Source organism: Centroberyx gerrardi, chromosome 20 (assembly GCF_048128805.1).
Source record: "Centroberyx gerrardi isolate f3 chromosome 20, fCenGer3.hap1.cur.20231027, whole genome shotgun sequence".
Classification (NCBI taxonomy): Eukaryota; Metazoa; Chordata; class Actinopteri; order Beryciformes; family Berycidae; genus Centroberyx; species Centroberyx gerrardi.
Genome location: NC_136016.1, coordinates 5,464,606 through 5,482,871, shown reverse-complemented (window position 1 = coordinate 5,482,871; position 18,266 = coordinate 5,464,606).

The window sequence follows — 18,266 nt, the reverse complement described above, 5'->3', positions numbered from 1 at the left end:
AATAGAATGGCCAGGTTCCGGAGATAAAAGATTTCCAGGGCAAACAAGGACCAATTCAACTAGCCACTGTCTTATCTGTCTCAGGTCAGGTCAAAGGCATGAGAGATGTGCTGAACAGCAGTTTGTACATTTCCACACTGAGATGAGCTCTCATAATAATACAAAGAGAGTACAGTACAGATATTAAAGACATATAGAATAGTATAATAGTGTAATTTCCTCCACAATTCCTCCCCTTGAGCATTCTATGCTCACTTAAACATGAGAAATCATACAAAAGAAACTTATCACATATAACTAATGTGCAAGACAGGCGAGAGTATCACACGTCATCCCGAGCACAAGATCTCACCAGCAAAACGCTGATCACCTACACTAGGAGCAAAACGCTCAGAGCTGAAGTTGTAAGAAGTTGTGCTTGGGCGCCTAATGAGAAATGAACCAAAAACTCTTCCGGGTGCTTTATTATTTAACTGACCATGGAAGAGAAAAAAGATTCACCAGTCACATCTCAAAAAGACCCCTCATCACCTTATCTGCAACATAGTATGACAATAACATAAAAACAACAACATGATAAATCACCAAATATAATTCTAAAAAAAAGAATGATAAATAATCTATATATGGAAATGAAGGGTCCTTGATATGAAAAAGGTTGAGAATCACTGCCATAAAGCAATTTCCCTTTGTGCCGCAAAGCAGCAGATTTCCCGCCAAATCTGCCCAGGTGGCGCACAATGTAAAATGCAGTGTCGAGGCTGCCAATCTTCTCACCAATGGTCTCGTTTGTTTACAGTAAATACACTAGTGTCTCAAAATGAACGTGGTAATGATTTATTGATGTTTTAATGCTACACGTAGCACCTTGAACATGCAGTGCACCATATGATAGTGATGTACACTATTCTTTGAGTGAAACTGCGCTGTTGAAAAACAAAAGAGGCTGAAACAAAAATAATCCAAGGCAGTGAATGATATGATGCTGGGGGCCATTGTGGAGTGAAATTCAATCCCTCGCAGTGAGACAAATTGTTCCATTAGCGAGTCGCTGTCCTTTCAATTTCCCTGCCTGTTGATTAATAGCTAAAGAGCACTGTCTGTCACAACGGGAGTCTAACTTGGCATGTCTTCCCCGCGACTCCTCAGCCAAGGCCCCCCATAATGAGCCTCTGCTCTCCGCTCCCAGCAGCAGATTGCTTTGATGCTCCTATTTACCCAGCTTCTGTTGGCTTACCATAAAGAATGCACAAATCCACCCACTCACCCACCCCTCCGCCTGGAAATTAGAACAGTACGCTGATGGTAATGGAAAAAAATGAGATAGTACCATCAGAACAAATGAAAATCAGCGTGGTATTGTCACTCACTTTAATGTAATGCCGTCAAGACGTGCGTTTCCAATTTCCATTCACCCTTGACACCCTGCTTGGTGATACACTAGGAGTTATATTCCCATGGCTTGACCGGGCTCATCAACAAAAGCTTTACTGGATGGGTGAACACATAGAGGTGCATATTTCACCCGTACGGATGAAATAAGAGAATGGCAGCGAAAATCAATCGGCTCTGGCTTAAGACGTTCAGTAATGCCTCGGCGTTGGGGAGGAATGCTAATGTCGCTCCTGCTCTTTATCTCCATTGCCCTGTGGAGAAGGACAGCTAGCAGGAGACCAAGCGCCTTTCTCATTTTCTCTCTCTCTCTTTTTACTGGTTTTATTCTTAAATACTCCGACTTGAATTTGCAGACCTGCTAACTTGAGAACATCAATAAATTATAGTGCCCTCTTCCTCCCTCTCTTTCTTTATTTCTCGTTTTTCTCTAACGCGCCATTTGTCTTGTCTCCTTGTTCCAACTGTTGCCCCCAGCTCAACTTCTTCTGCTCACTTTGACAGAGCGCAAAAAGGTGACGATGATGATGAGGAGCAGCTATCGTTGGGTCAGGCAATCAGAGGGAAAATGAGAAAGAGGGAGAGAGAGAGGAAGACAGAGAGAGAGAGACAGACAGAGAGAGACAGAGAGAGAGGCAGATTGGAATTCTAGTTAGGAATATTTCTCAGAGGAGTTTTATACAAACATTTCTTGAACGCAGAGTTGCTCTGGAGGCAGAAACAATGATATTGGATGAGTTAAACCTCAGTGGGCGGAGCTAGAGAATCACAGTGTTTTGGAGCGCAACTTAGCTAACTGGTAACTTGAATTACAGAGAATATAAGGTGGTCAAAATATAAATAAAACATATAGCAATGACTTTTTCTCATTAATTTATGACCATGGCATTCATGATATTGGAAGGTCAGCAGCCAGCTAACTAGCTAGCTATAGGCTAGTATGGCTTTTAATTTGGAAGGGCAACTAGGCTAATAACGTAGTATGGCTAGAAGACTTTTCAGTTAGTCATAAGAGTGCTAGGCTTCAAAGCTACTGTACCTCTTCTCTTACCTCTTGTCTTTTTCACTGGGCTTCAGTCTAACGTTACTTAGCCAGTAAAACTGTGGTTCTGTGGCTGTGCCCATTGAGGTTTAACTCAACCAATAAGATTATTTCTGCCTCCAGAGCAGCTCTGCGTTCAAAAAATGGTTGTATAACTAAAACTTCATTCTGACAGGTAAAGAGCGAGAGAGAGGTGAGCCGGTATCAAATTACTACACCTGGGAAGGCGTGCTGTGATAGTCACCCTGTTAGAAGGATCAGCCAAGGAAATATGGAGATGAGAGGATAAGAATAGCTCTCAATTTCCTGTGTCCAGTCCCAAGATGAAACATACATCCTGGGTTTAATTTTCCGACACCACAAAAGTGGATTGACATACCGTAGCACTGATCCACTCCTTGGAGTCAGACTGTATTGATGACACCATCCGTCATGATGACCCATATACAATATATGCACTGTACTGTATGTCTGGAATAAGAATTGCCTTGCATTTTGCCTTGTAATGGACACATTTGTATTGATGTTGCTAATACAAATTCAATAAGGAAAAAATAACAACACAGTAAACATATTAATCAGTTTGTCCGATCAGAATATTGACCTAGGTGTCTGTTATCATCAAGTCCGTGAGGGTGAAGCCTCATTTTCTGAACAAAAGGCAATCATAAATTGTCATAAACTGTAAAACGAGGTTGGAAATATCATTATAAATTGATGAAATTTATATGTGGGTGTCTTATAGAAGCAAGGCAAAGTATCCAAAGTGGCACAAATTTTAATAGAAGCGAACAGGGCTGGGAGTGGGATGACAGAGGTGACATGTTTCATGTCTCGGCAGAGTAATGACACATGTGGAGTGGTGAGGAGGAGCGCCGCCGCCGCTGCTTTCTGCATTCTGCTGACTCTACTCACTCTTAAGACAGATGGGGGATTTTTAAAACGATTGTTTACGTGATTTCCCCCCGTGACAAGTAAATGGAAAAACCTTCCTGATTGATTGCGGAGAAATCCAGGCACTTACAGGCTGGCACGAGCTGTCACCCACAGATAAACTGTTCTTTCTGCCCTGAAATGAATATCCACCAGACAGATATGACTGGATATGAGGGCATTTCTGTGCAGAACATGCTTTCTGAACGGCTTTTTAAAATGATATCCTTTTGAATATACAACAAAAAACACAACATATAGGTAATTGTATTGAAAGAATGATTTACGTTTGACTAGTACAATTATATCCGTGTTAGGGATGGAAGAAGAAGAGGAAGAAGATGAAGAAGACGACGAAGTAGACGAGTTAGCTTCTTTTGCTCCTCTCTTGCAGGAGGCCTAAAGCGCTTTGCAGGAAAAATGAATAATAAAAAACTCCAATAAAAAATGGATAGAAAGTAAAAGGGGTGAGACGTTTAAGAGTTTGAAATTGAAGTGTGTAAGAAAACTACTGCCGACTAAAAATGGGTTTAAAGGGAGAAGCCTGTGGTGAGCGGCGGCTGGGCCTGCATCTGTGGTGACATTAGCAGGCGGCTTGTCTCTATTGGGTAACCCTCGGGAAAATCACCTTCAAAATGTAATCTGTTATCTGCTTAAAAATGTCAATAGCAACATAATCCGCCGGATTGATCAATCACAGTCCTTTTTGGAGTACTTTGCTTCCTTTGCTTCAGAAAAAAAGTTAACATGACATTTATTCCAACTGTAATTTGAATAGCTGCAATTATCATAATCGGTAACACTACAATGGTCTTATTCCAGTGTATTAAAGGTCCCATATTGTGGAAAACGTGATTTCCCTTGCCTCTTTGATTATAAAGGAATTGGATGTGCTATCTAAACATGGTGAAAGTATCAAAATGCACGGTTGCCAACTAAATCCACACAATCCATATTAGAAAAGCGAGCCTCTAAACGAGCTGTTTGGACTTCCGTAACTTTGTGGCGTCACAAAGGTTCGCTCAATATCATTTTTGTAAGAAATAATAGACTAACAAAGTGTTTTTTTCAAAGCGGTTGAGCGGTTGTCATTGTTTATTACCAGAGAGTTTTCCCTACTTGTAGCCACCAGGCTGCGGTGTCTCACGTTTCACTCTTGAAACAGTTAGCCAATCAGAACAGAGGGTCGTTAATATTAATGACCCTTAAAGACACAGCGACAGAAACAGCCTGTTCTTGGTACGGCTCAGAGAGATGCTGGAAAATGAACGTGTAGAAATGGATTGAGAGTGTTTTTGGTACATGACACCACACACACAGCTTTGAATGGACCTCAAGACATAAAATAATATGGAAAGTGGAGAATATGGGAACTTTAAGCTGTGTATTAACCTATTGTAAGTACACAATATTACTGTGTAGGTACTTGATGAGAATCTACCTGATACATAATGGACTTACAACGGTGTAACAACACTTGTAATGTAATGTAACTTCAAAGCGTACAAACATAATGTACTAAGTACTTACAAAAGTGTTCCGGCACCTGACATAAGCAGTGCTGAGTGACTCATAACTCAATGTTATGTTGTGCCTCACTGAGCACTGGTGATAGCCTGTAATATATGAAGTTACACTGTGTTGTGACACTGTTGTAAGTACATTATGTATTCTGGAGATTTTCATCAACTACACAGTAATATTGTATACTTACAGTACTTTTCCACAGGTTAATACACTGGAATAAATGAGTAAAATGTTACCCCATTTAATGTTCAAATTAGTGTAATCTCATTTCATATAATCCGTTACTCCCCTGCCCTGGTCACCACTATGATGCCTGTTTCAGCCGTCTCTTCTCAGGTTTAATTTGGGTGTTTTGAATCATGCTTTCAACCAAGTGACCAAGGCAACACCATTAATCCATGAACAGATGGGAGAGGTCATGTTTACCAGGTACAGCTAGATGTCTGTGTCATTTCCAGCAGCAAATCAGCCTGTGTTGGTCTACAATACATACCAGGCAAACACATTTAATGAGGGATCACTGGGTAAATGCCATTTGTTATCCAACAGTCTGTTCATTTATTGGACAAGTAGTCGTCCTGCTGTTGGGGAAGTTACTTAGCAGGATTAAGTGAGAGATCATGCTTTTGATATTCTATTTGTTTCTGGACAATGTCTCGTGTATTTAGCAGTGTTTAATTTAGTGCTGTATTTGCTATTGCGGAATGATGGTGAGGGACTGAACTGCGCTCATTATAATCACTGGTTAGCAAAACATTATTTCTTCATCCCATGCTTTCACAGTCAAACAGGCGCCTTTATTCTAATATTTCTGAAATTTCTAGATCTATCTGAGGATAGCAGTGTGCTCCAGGCGTCTTCGATACTGAATAACCCAGAATTTGTGGCGTTCCTTTTTTTTTTTTTTCCTTTGAAGAGAAGAGACGTCCAAAAAGTGGATGGGAAATCATCAAAAGGGACTCACTCATTTTTGATCAAATGACAGTTTGAGGTGTTTTCATCTCTGTTTTTTTCATGATGGTCAGCTGAACTCAGCAAGACTCTCTTGTACTCCCACTGTCCCTCAACTTCATCTTTAGCGTTGTAACATTACTTTGCACTGTTAGTTTTGCCCCCAGAGACCCTGTGTCCTTTGAAAAGTAGCAAATAGACATACAGATTCAGTATGGAGGAGGTTGTTTTTGAACTGCACTCTAGATTGCTCTTATTTCTCAGTACGTGGGCAATTTGTCGCGGCGGGCACAGAAAGAAATTGACTGGATCAGAAAGGTCTGTGAAGCTTGGCCTGCCATATTAATTGCATGCGTAAACTTGCCCTTAAAGCCGCTGTGTACCAAAGCTTTATGGATTAGTTTGCTGTCACTTCCCCTTTCGAAACCCTTCCATCGTGGTTAAGGGGATTAGGCCTCGGCTGGCCCTAAGAACACTTCTATATTAATAAGTAATTGTGCTTGCTCCACTGCAGTCGGGACCCAGCGTACGTACTGAATTATAACCACATAAATACATCAAAGGAAGTAGGTTACGGGCGAGACCGGGCGCTTTGTTCGGGCTTAATCCAACCTGGAGCACCTTAGGAGTGTACTGTCTCCGCCGCTGGCCTCACAGGCATCCAAATGAGCATCGAAATGTCACAGACAGTCGAGGAGGGGATGGGAAACCACAAAGAGCTGCAGGTATAGCCGGGTTTAGTATGCAACAGAAGTTCCTCGTCGTGTCTGGAGAGCCTCCTCTCTTTGAGAGAAGGTTAAAGGAAACGGATAATTTACTCTGGCTTATCGGGAACCTTCAGCTGATTGCGAGGGGGAAAAAAAGTTTGGTCTAATTAGCTGTGGACAATCTTGAGACGGCTCAGAGAGATTTTTGATCAGAATGGACTCTTCTACAGTGAAAAAGAAAACTGATTCATGAGTGGGGACAAGGGAGGGCTTTTTTCCCCTTCTGGGCATCAATATTCTGACATATCTGAACATAACGGGGTAATTGGGAACAACATATTGGTTCAAATGCAAAATTTAATGTTCCATGACGTTTATGGTGGGTTGCCTTGACGCAGACTGAAAATCAGCATTGACACATTGCCTCAGCTTCTGTTATGACTGTCCCAGAGGACCACCAGCATGTTAGATTCTTCAGATGAGCTGAAATACCAGCCATCTGAGGAGCCACGAATCACACAGTACATTTCTTCATCTTGCTCAGTAGACCTTAAGTTTTGGGCTCTTTGAGGAGCTTTTTCAGTCACGATGTGTCTTCACTGGCGGCGGAGAGGTAACACATGGCAAGCTAGAGACATCCCTCTGAAGTCCATCTCATCTGGAATCAGAGGGGAGAGACAAAAGACTTCTCAGATCCGCTCAATCCTGCCATGCATATGGAGTAGACAAGACAGCAGATCCACACCACTCCATCATGTGGTTGGTGTCAGGCTCTTAAACCCACGCCGTAACTCACAGCAAGACAGATTAATTGTACTTTGTCACTGCTTTTGATACCACCATACTGCTGTAGCAACGTCAAGTGTGAAACTCCTCACCCACCGGCTTTGATCTTTATTTCATGATGCGATCATGGCCAGTTATTTTTTATTTAAACTTGCACTGACTGAATGTTTGAATGTTTCAGGAGCCAAAACTTTGGCTCCTGAAAAGGCATTTCACTGATTCATTGTTGGCTCTAAGACTTCCAGGTAGCACTCTTTGAGGTCGAAGGTTGGACATTTCCTTCGGCAGTGACTGATTTTCAGTAGTGCTTTAGAAGTCAGTGAAGTGTGTGAAAATGCGTACGCAATTGCATATATTTTCCTTATATAAGGTGTGACTAGTGTGCATGTGGGGGGTAATTACACTTTTTCTTTATTTATTCATGTTGTGCTTCTAAAATACACAGCACAAATTTGAATAAATAAAAGCAGAATGAAAATGCATGCAGAACAACTGAACTCGATGCTATTGATGCAGTTACCGTTTCCCCTTTGGTGCTTCGGTTGGCAGTGGTTAGTTCACTGGCTTTCAAAAACTCCATAAAATACTTTTCATGAGCCAGTGGTGTGAGCAAGCACAGTGAGATCAGCAAACTATGGGACTGTTTCCTTAATTTGTGTTTGATTTAGGGGAAACCCACACTGTATAGCACGGTTATCTCACAATGTGTTTGACACCAAGTTCTATCTTTATATTGTTTTATGTGGAGGGCTGGAGGCACAGAGCAGCATGTTTGATTGGAACCGCAGCTTGTTATTCCCTCTCAAGCCTCGAGTCATGCCCAAAATTATTTTTTGTCTGCCTGTGCAATGTCTTTGAAGAGACAATGTATGCTATTTGCCACAATCAAAAATTGATCACAATTAAACAAGTCGATGCGGCCCTGACAATATTATCATAAATTGAACTCCATGCATTGTACTCTACTATACTTATTTTAATTTGATGATATTAGCAGGATCCTGAATTTCAGCTCCAGCCAAAATCCATAGCGAGAAAGAATGTCTTTTCTTTTTTCATCTTTTGTATGAATTCCACTGTGGAAACCATACTTTAAAGCCGCCAAGACCCTGTGGGCGTGTGGAGAATGACTTGTACTGGTTCAAACGCCGAGCTCTAAGAGGGAGCGTCAGAAAAAGCATTCGAATTCCCAACACAAAAGGAGTCGTGTCCTCGTGCTTCTACTGTAATGAGCACCATGCCTCCACACAACTCAGAGCTGTTGGGGATTCTCGAAGTTGCAAAGTCTCTTTAAACTTAACTTTTACTTAACTTTTACTTTCTACCCCAAAAAAAGGTGGACTCTCAGATGTTGGTCACTTGGGTCTATTGATTAGATACTATTGCTACAGTCAAAATAGCAGCACTGTAATTACAATATTTCTGGCAGCATTCCGGCAGCATCTGCTTGCTACTGTTGTGACGGTTGGCGCACCAGTGAAATCTAGGACACTTTTGGACCCACAGTGCAATCGTTTGGCTTCAGAACACTTAGATTATGCCGCTTGGAGTATATATGCTGTTTGGAATAATTTTATGCAACTTTTTTTGCCCTTTTTGGAACTTTTCAAGGAAACGGTCTCCATTCACTGCAGTTGTTTTGGAGAAGGCTGCTACGGAGCAGCGCTAGCAAACTCGCTGTGTGTTATATTGACATACGAACTTCACCAGTGTTTCAAATGACATGAGGGTGAGTAGATGGGCTGTTCTACTAGTGAAGCAACTACAAACAAGAGTGACCATGTCTACAGAGACAGTAATATCTACACCATATGAATATATCAAACATGCTTTATAAAACAGTGTGATAATTGCTTTGTTACATTAGTATTGCATAGCTATTACAGCTGATAGCAACCAAATACTCAACCGATAACGTTATAAACACAAAGGACAGCGACTGCTTACAGTAACGTTAGCACTAGACCTACATTAGCATTTAGCAACTGATCTAACAAGCTGCAACTCAATGCAGGCACTGGCTGATAAAGTTACTCAAAGTAGACTAATAAAACTAATAAATTATAGCGAAACCTACCCGTCCAGTCACATCTGCATCGCTTCTCATCATCCCTTCTAGGAATGCTTTTCATCTTGGAAAGGCAATACTGATGTTCACTGTAGTTTTGGCTCGGAGAAGATTTCCTTTTTAGCACGCTTGCCTTCCTGTGAGCTATTAAGCAATTTCTTTTTTCTTAGATTTTCTGTTGATTAAGTTTCAGCCATGGTGGCTATCGCTGCTCATGCTAATTACCCAGTTCTTCTTCCACTGTTGCTGCTGCTGGAAACGTAAGACTTCCTGTGCGCCAGAGGATTTTTCCTGGGAAAGACCTACCAGACACCAGGGCCCTCATTTATCAATCTAACGTAGAAACCAATGAAAAAAAATGCAGTACGGAAAGAAATCACTGCTGCGGTCAACAGCGTTACCGTCGACAATCGAACTCCAGCTGAGGTTTGCATATTTCATTTATACATCTGTGATATGTATAGCCTATATATAATAGTAATATAATAGCAAACAATTTGAAAATACCTATTTATGTTAGGGATAGGCTATATGACACATAGTCGATGTAGGCCTTTACAAAATAGAATATTTTGCCATAGGCTGCATATTTTTAAGTGATGTGGCTGCATATGCTTAGATGCCAGTCAGAATATACGGTCTAATAACAATTCTCCGACTCAGCCAGATTTACTATGCTGCACCACAAGTCCACGCTGACTCGAAAACTTGCGTACACGAGTTGAGACCAGTTTGATCGTAGCCTCCGCTCACGTCCAAATTGATAAATGCCAAGCTTTGCGTGGAAATGACCGTACGCCCAGTTCGTTTCGTAAATGAGGGCCCAGGTGTTTAGAACGGCAAATGTAAAAGCTTTCCTGAACTAGGTATAAGTTCAATCAGTGTGCCTAGTGGCCAATACATTTTTGTTATCAAATCTCCAAACGAAAATTGGTGGCTGATCATTTTTTGCTTTCAACTCATCCAAATGAAAAAAGTTTTTTGAGCTTTTCCATTGTGACTTTACATCCAAGTAGTCCATGATGTTGATGAGGTAGTTTGTTAAGGACACAGAGCTCCTGCCCAAGCATGCTTTTTGCACATAAAGGATCTATATCTAGCCAGATGGGAAGAGGGCGAATCATGGCTTGAGGGGGTGCTCAGTCAGGGTCTTGTGTTATATTGGTGTTTTATATGCGACAGCATTGGTGTTGAGGTCTGAGAGGTCCAATGATCTTATCTGCAGTCTGTGTGTTTTTTCATTTCTGAGTTTGTTCCTGTTGGTGACTGTTAACATGGTTCTCACAGTTTCTCAACGGTCACACTCTTGATGGAGCTGAAGATGTGGGGGTGCAGGGTATGTTTGGGGACCAATGAGTAGTTGTCTGTTGGAAATTTACCTTTAAACGTTATGCATTTAGTACAGTACATTATTATACTACCAATAGGTCCAAGACAGATTAATTGAAAGGGATGTCACTGACCAACTTCAACAGGTTTTATGGACTGCCCTTGTATGTAAAAGCTTTTAAAATGCATAGAATTAGAAATGTCTTCAGTGGGACAGTGTCATAATAAATAATGGTTAAGTGTCCACCATGCTATACCCCTGATGCTATACCTGATTAGTTACTTTAACATAAATAGCAGCGATCAGCCAGGCAGAATGTACACATGTAAAAGTACATTTGTTCAGGATTATTAAACTAGGGGTAAAGAAAGACAATTTAGCTGTTTTTCTAATAGGCTGGGACCTGTGGCTAGAGGGAAGTGAGACATGTTAAACAGCAGGGTGATGTACAACACAGTACTGCAGATGTCGAGTCTCCTCTTTTAGCCTAGCACACCCATACATTACAGTTTAGATTTACATCACATTTTACTTTCACATCAATTGATTTTTTTGAGTGTTAGTTCCAAAACAGCCATGCCCTAGCACTGATTGAAAGATGTACAGTACCTGTTTGTTCAATGAAAATGTGATGCAAGTGTAGTAGGAACACTTGTTTTAATGTTAATGCATTACTCCCTCTTAGCTTTTGAACACACCCCCATAGCATTAGGTTGACTCCTCCCTGGTCCAGCCCTCCAATTAGCTTATGAGGGTATTTAAGATAGCTGTAGCATCATGGCTGCCTTTCTCTGTCTCTGCCTGTTGGTTGCCATATTGGCCCCTCTGTGTGACTCTGAGGTAGGTGATGCAGTCATGAGGTTGTTTAAGGTTCTTTTTATGTACCCAATGACTGAGTTTTATTTGTTTGTAATAGTCTCCTGTCTGCCTGTCTACCTGGTCGTACTGGTGTCTGCTTAGCTGAGATTTGTGACTCAAGGTATGTTTTCTAACTGTGTTGATATACTAAGCATATGTGAAGTGGCACTGCAATTGACCAATCTCATCTGCTGTAGTTCCTGTCTGCCTTTGGGCAACGTGGATGCTTACCCCCGGAGTCTGCTTAGCCAACGCACCTTTATGTCAAGGTACTGGTTACTTTAGTTGGTGGTAAGTAGGGTATGATAAATACCTGAGGTAAATTGTTATTACAACGTTGTAGCCCTGTTACTAATGTGTCTCCTGTATTGTAGGTCTCTATCAGTTGCTGTTTTGCTTCCATAGACAAAATGGAGTTTTGCCTGTTTTAACTGTCTGTGATTGTAGAACTGGGTGTTTGTGTTTTAGATCGAACCAACTGGTTGTTTGGTATTAATTCTTATGCTTTGTTTTCATTGATTAATATTTTTGGTTATTCCCCTTTAGTGGAGCTGAGTGCTGGCTTGTTGTGGAGGCTAGGCACTCTAGTGTGGTCTAGTCAGTTTATAGTGGTAAGAGCACTGGGACACATTATTGTACACCGTTTGCAGTGGTTACCATTTACCGAGTGGTGGGTAAGTTATTGCACTCCTGGAACACACCCTTCGTTAGTCTGCCTCTCGGTTGCTGGCCTCAGCCCACTTCCCCCTTTTTGTAGTTTCATAATTAAGTACTGGAAGTGTTAACAAAACTAAATTATTGTAATAAACCTTTTGCTACGTCTTCATAGAAATTTGATTCATTTCTTTGCATTTCTAACCAACTCTCTCCACAGACCCTTCCAGTCACCAATTATTCAATAAATTTGCATTTCAGTTGGAATCATGTCTCTGTCTTCAGTTAACGAACTTGTGTAGCCTGTGTATGACCCAGGTATTAGTCCAGGTTCCCCCAATATAATTCCTGGGGTGAAAAGTCTCTAGGTGTTGTCAGGTTAGTTATTTCCCCTTTTCTGTTCCTCCTACCACCCCGCCACACAAGTAAGTACGTATGCAAAGACAAGATCCAAATGTTTCCAACACATAAGAACTGGTCATTGGCTCCCCAAACCCTGCACCCCTACATCTTCAGCTCCATCAACAGTGAGAAAGTTGAGAGACAAGTGATAACCATGAAATCAAAAACAAACACACCACAAATTAGATCATTGGACCTCTCAGATCTCAACACCAAAGCTGTCGCATGTAAAACACCTATATAACCATCTGGCTGGATTTAGATCCTTACATGCAAAAAGCATGCTTGGGCAGGATCATGGACTACTTGAGTGTAATGTTTGTACTCTCTAGTGGCATTAAAGACGAGATGAAATGAAAAATGCCTTTTTAACCCTTTTAGATCACATCCCCGGTCATACTGTGCACCTATTTAACAATATATGCCAAAAAAAATACCAAAAATCAATTTCATTGTATTCTTATATCAAAATTCAATCATGTTTTCTTCCTGTAAAACAAAATATGCCGTGTGCTTACGTACGCATGCCCGTAACTAATTTCAACCAATAATATCATGACATCCACCCATCAATCAATCTTCAACTTTTAGCGCACAGAGCTAAGAGGCTAAGATTCATTAGTTAGCTAGCTAGCAACAGCATGGTACTTCGGTGTGTCTTCGGGTGTTATGACACACCCACTTTTCAACGTTCAAATCAAATTCCTCCCAACGTTATGTCCCGCCTGTCTTTCCTGTTTCACTCGGAAATACGTCACGATACGGAAGTTAGATACTCTCGAAATGCCGTTTCATCTCGACTTTAAGTCTATATGCAACTTCACAAGGTGTTATTGATGTGAACAGTTGCAGTCTTTGTATTTACTGTTTCTTGTATTTGCTGTACCTTGAGGAAGACAATAAAACATTATGTAGTGTGCTGTCTTGATACGCCTCCTTGACATCTGTTTTGGATAGAGAGATTAATTCAGTTACGAAGGGACACTGGTTAACTGTTCATTGAAAAGAGGAAATTAATCAGGAGCAACAATTGTCTGTTTAGCAGGACCAAGGAGCAGCTCATTTCTGTCCTCGCCTTTCCTGTCCCTCTGGTGGAGCATCATACTGCTCTGACCTCCTTAGTCAACAGTGTCGAGGTCTGCGGCTGAGAAACGTTGACTTTTAACAGCAGCTGTGTAGGCGATTAAGCTATCACTTACACTAGCCACTGTAGTGTTAACAGTTCCTGCAGATTCACCCAGGTCAAAAAGTAGTATACTTTAGTGTATTAGAAATATAATTTAAGTATACAAAAGTTATTACAAGTATACTTTTACTTTTGTGCTTAATTTAAAGTATATTTAACATGTACTTTTAAAAAGTGTACTTCAAAGTAGATGTCATTAAGTTCAACTTCAATGTACTAAAAATAAATATACCAATTCTGCAATACTTAAAGTGGTATTTCAGTGAACTTATAAAAAGTGTACTTTATTGTAAGTGTATTGTAAATTTTACGTAAGTGTACTTTTAAAAAGTATACTAAATTGCAAATACTTATAGTGGTAATTTAGTGTACTTATGAAAAGTATACTTATTTCCAAGTCCTTTGTAATACACTATTAGTATGCTTTATTAAAGTGTACTTTAATTTCACTTCATTAGAAGTGTATTTAAGTATACTTACAAACAGTGCACTTTAATGTTAGTTCATTTTAAGCTGTACTTCAGTGTACTTTGAAAAAGTATATTAAATTGCAAATACTTATAGTGGTAATTTAGTGTACTTATGAAATTTATTTAGCTAAAAGTGTATTGTAGTATAATTACATGAAGAGTACTTTATTCTAAGGAAAAGAACCTACCTTCTCTGGAAAAGTTGAGGCCTTCCTTGATGCCCCGTCAAATAAGTCTTGTTCAATATGGAGGAATTACATATACACTCAGAAATATAGGGGTACGGTACAGGCCCATTTCTGTCCCTACAGATACACTTGTCCCTAATGTACCCTCATAGGTATGCTAGTGGACCTTAACATACTAATTGTGTACCTTTTTTGCACCTAAAAGGTACACAGACATTTCTGACAGCAAAAGGTACACATTTGTACCATTTTACCTCCAATTTAAGGTACAATAAGAGCATGCAAATTTGTCAGTATCATATGTATAGATTTAGGGGTTCGGGGGGAGTTAGGGGCTTTATCAGTTTAATGTGCAGTTTTATTTTAATACAGCTCTCAGTCTGTACGGTCTGCATATGAGTCAGTGAGGCTGGCTTACTTAAAAGCTTAGCTTGCTGAACATTTGTCATTTTCAGGTGTTTTTTGATTATAGTTCTTATGTTTATCCATGTCTTCATTAGTACGCAAAATGATATGGTAAAAAAAATGGTTGTGTGCTTAATCAAAAAGTAATCAGTAGGCTCATGAAATGGCTATCATTTTAATGTCAGCATGTAAATTACGTTACACAGAAAACACACTGCCAGCAGGGGGCGGTAGGACGACTTTCCCGGCTATCGGGATTTTGACCCCTCCCCCTTTCAAAACTAACGGTCAGCCTTCATCTCAGCCTTTTGGTACCACGCGCTCTCACAGTGGTGCCCTCGGGTGTAAAGTGGTGCCAAAATGTCTCATTTATCGAGTTTGTCAACAGATGGGATCATTAAAACACCAATAGAAGCTGGAATACAAGTGACGAAGAGGCACAGAAATTCAGGGGTAAGTTAACTCTTAAGATCTTGGTAACTAGCATGCTCTAATTATGCTAATGTTAGCTAAGTAGTAAGGCTAATCATCTTTTCATCGTGTGTGTGAAATCATTCTACCAATTCAGGATTGCACAACATGGCTTGTTGCTAAAATAAGATGAGTCTGTAGGTACGCGTTATTTCAGGAGCGATTTTATCATCCACCTACACAGGTTTTGGTTATTATAGGAATTCTAGCCAGCTAGCTAAAGTTAGCCACATACTAGCACATAGCTAGCTAGGTTAACGTTAGTTATTGAGCTAACCTAAAAGAGTTAACCAAGAGCAGGAAAACATGGAGATAGATTTGAATCAATACAGCCTTGGGCTTGCGTGCATTTTTCAGGCTAAGTGGAAATGCAGTATTCTTAAAAAAAATAATTCAGATTTCAATAGATAGCTAAATTGAAGTCACAAGTTCAGCCGTAGCGTTTTTTTCCTTAAATATCTAACAGTTAGGCAGACTCATTGCTTAGCCTATTTCTACCAGTCCCCACTCATATGCTCCAATGGAGTTAAGTTAACTTGGGCAATGTTGACAGAGCAACTAATGTTAATCCTCTAAATGTACATAGCCTAAAGGGCAGTTTATAGTACAGCGATTTATGATCGTCACCACCGGCGATGATCATATTCTATCGTCGGTCGCAATGACATGTTGTTTATACTTTCAGCGACAGGCGATCTGTCGTTGCGATGGTCGTTGCGCCCATCGCTGAGACTTAAATTGGATTGAACTTTGACCCCATCGCTGGCTCAGTTGTCATGACAACATTATGGAACTCTCTTATCCTAACGTCGATTAATTCTCTGAGCTCAAATTAAACGGTAATCAACAGCTCTGGAAGACCGTACTTTTGTAATAGACTGTAGAATAAAACGTACACTGAGGAGACAATTTATGCTATTTATCTAGACCTGGATAAAGGAATGAAATGAAACTTCTTATTTAAAAAGAAAGAGTGAAAAATAACATTGCAAAAGCAGTTACATAACATGTAGGTACATTAGGCTATTCTGCAGACTGGTTTACAAACTGCATTATTATTATTTTCCAGTGCTGCCATAACTCTATGTAATTAAGCATATTTGCAGCTGCATATTTTTCTTGTAGAGCTTCCTGGGATCGTTGCCTCACTCAAATATGTCTTTGAGGCCATGAGAAGAGGCTCATCTTTCAACTCAAGTTCAAGCCCAAGTTCCAGTGAGCTGTGTATCCCTGGATGCTCAGAAATGGTTAGAAAAGTCCTTATGATTATCAAAATTTTATAGTTGTACTAAGAATTTATTTTAGCTGTGTCTGTGTCTGTGTGTACGAGCACTTCAGAAAATATAGTGTCATAGTGCCTGCTTTGTATTGTGTGTGATTCATTGTTATAATACCCCTGCCTGTTTCTTTTTCTACCCAGATTGCACTCGCTGATTCTGATGTTACAGTCCCCAAAAGGATGTTTGAGAGACTCAACAAATCACGAGTTTCTCTTTTCACCCAAGACTTGGCCACGCTGATTTTTGGAAAAGACACACTGGCCAAATCCACACTCACAGGGAAATCAGGCATTCAAACGGCAAAGGACCGGTTGGACCCTCACAAATTCAATGTGCTCATAGGTATGTGTGGATCCTATACATGATCACTGTTTTTGCTGTCTCTACATATCAAGGGTCTGACTAAAATAAACAAATCTTACCGTTAAAAAATAAATGTATTAAAAATATTGGTATTCATGTAGGTAATCATTGGCTTGATACCTTTGTACTTAAACACAGTTAAACTAATTCACAAATTGGTTGATGTGGTACTGGAATGCCATGTAGACTTGGCAGGGGTACTGCAAGACTTATTCATTTTGATTATTCATTGTACCTATTTAATAACATTTCATCATATATGAACTCCTAGGCTGAATTTACATTAACGTTTTTGTATTACATTTCCATTCATGTTAACATAAAAGAACTAAGCATTAAATGGGTTGGCTGCCGTGTGGACAAACATTTCACCCTGAAAGGATGCCATTTTAAAAAATTAAGAACGGCTGCTGTAACTTGAAAATATAGGTTTCTACCTACAAATGGTTACCTTTCAAAAGGACACCAGATCGTGGTGCCATATTGTGTTACAGCAACTTTGAAGCAAAATGAAAAAATGTTCCTCTTGTAGACTGCACATAAAATAAGGGTACACTGATTTCAGTGGTTAATTTTGCTTTTATATAAAAAAAAAAGTCTCTTTGTCCCTTCCACAGACACCGTGATAAAGCAGTTTCCAAATACCACAGTGTCTGAAGTGGGAGCCCTCATTCGCAGAAAATGCAACGAGTCCTACCTGCAGACAACCGACCCTCCACTGGAAGGATGAAGATGGTGACATTTAAGTTTTAGTTTCTGTGTTTTGTTCAACCATTTGTACGCTTACCTTGAGTTTGTAAAAAATGCACTTATTTCTGCACTTCATTATTTTTTAGATTCTTATATTTTTTGTGCAGGACATTGCAATGTGAGGCATGCCTCTAAGAAAATCATTCTTGTTTTGCATTAATGATGACATATTCATAGTTTACATTTCAGTAATAGAGGTATGTTTGAAGTGTGCTACAAATTGTTCTGTTTAAAGTAGCTCAGCCATACCGTCTCACTGATCAATATATTATTTTAATTTATTTTTGGTCAAGATGTGATATATGCTGTACTTATGTACACAGGGAATGTATTTTTTGACTGTAATGTACACAACAAGATCTACATTAAAGTGTTTCTAGTGTTCTGTGTGTGTGTGTGTGTGTGTGTGTTGGTTTTAAAATATATTTTCTACTGCTTTTTATTGTACTGGAGTAGTAGTATATTTTTAATGCAGTAATAATGAGCTATTGAATGGTTTTAAA